At 37.3% G+C, this 1040-nt stretch overlaps 1 non-coding gene across 1 annotated transcript; it reads right to left on the bottom strand.

The window, feature by feature from the left end:
• Positions 1-541: 541 nt before the first annotated feature.
• LOC148792193 (U5 spliceosomal RNA) lies at positions 542-657 on the bottom strand. Its single transcript, XR_016070981.1, has one exon. It is a non-coding gene; the product is annotated as a U5 spliceosomal RNA (small nuclear RNA).
• Positions 658-1040: the final 383 nt, after the last annotated feature.

The following is a 1040-nucleotide window of genomic DNA, read 5'->3' on the forward strand; positions in this document are numbered from 1 at the left end:
ATGGACATGAAACATTGTTAACAAATAACATCTAGAAGGCCTATAATTGACAAAAGCAAATGTACAACAAATTATTTGAACAACAAAATTAACACTAAGAGTTTGGTGAATTAAAATATATCACCATGACAAGTTCTTATTAATGCAGTTTCTTCTTTCTTGGCAGCTTTTCTGAACTACCACAATTTCAGACTTTAGCACATAACTTGTTACAACAAATCCAAAAGGCTCTTGTCTAGTGCTGCTATTGTTCAGTCTGTCTGTTGCATTAAATAGAAAAGTACAGAATTAGAATTCCTGCAGACTGCAGATTATAAAGTTGCGAGAAGCAACTGAGAAAAACAGAGAAAAAGCCCGTTTGTTTATTACGTAGCTCAGAAAAATGCCGTTTGTTTATTCAGTATATATATTATATAATTACGTGTTCTAACTAATCAAACTATGATTCCAGTTGGACAGTCGAGAAGCTTTCCGCTTGAAACCAATTACCACAAACGAATGAAAGAAAAACGTTGGGAGTAAAGAATTGTTGGGGCCATCCATCCAACAAATGGAAAAGCCCTCCAAAAATAGGCGTATGCCGCTAAATGCGACGAACACACGGTATTCTTTAGTAAAAGGCGAAAGAATAGTTCGCTCTGTGTTCATCGCGTGGCTGCGAGAGATTTGAAATAAGCTAAAAGAGCGCATTATATAGAGTTCATTGTGGGTGGAGTTCTCTTCTTGGTCCGATATGGGATTCGGTCATCAAGTTCCTCTAGATCTAGTGATCGTGGGCTTAGGTTCAAATTCACTATTACAGTATTACTGCACTCAAGTCAACTAGTATTCCGTTACCCATTTAAAGACTCACCGACTCAGTTAACTGAAACCCTTGATCTTGAGCTGAGGTCTCTAACTGAGAAAAAGAATAAAAAAAAAAATGTTAACGACAGAATTCCAACCACAAATTCAGATTATGGCTGGGCTGGCAGGCAAAGAGATGCAGTAAGGGAGGTGAAGAATAATACTTGGTGCATCTTTTTGTCTCCTGTACTGTA

The sequence above is a fragment of the Nelumbo nucifera genome, chromosome 4, assembly GCF_055504915.1.
Source record: "Nelumbo nucifera cultivar China Antique chromosome 4, China Antique-T2T, whole genome shotgun sequence".
Lineage (NCBI taxonomy): Eukaryota > Viridiplantae > Streptophyta > Magnoliopsida > Proteales > Nelumbonaceae > Nelumbo > Nelumbo nucifera.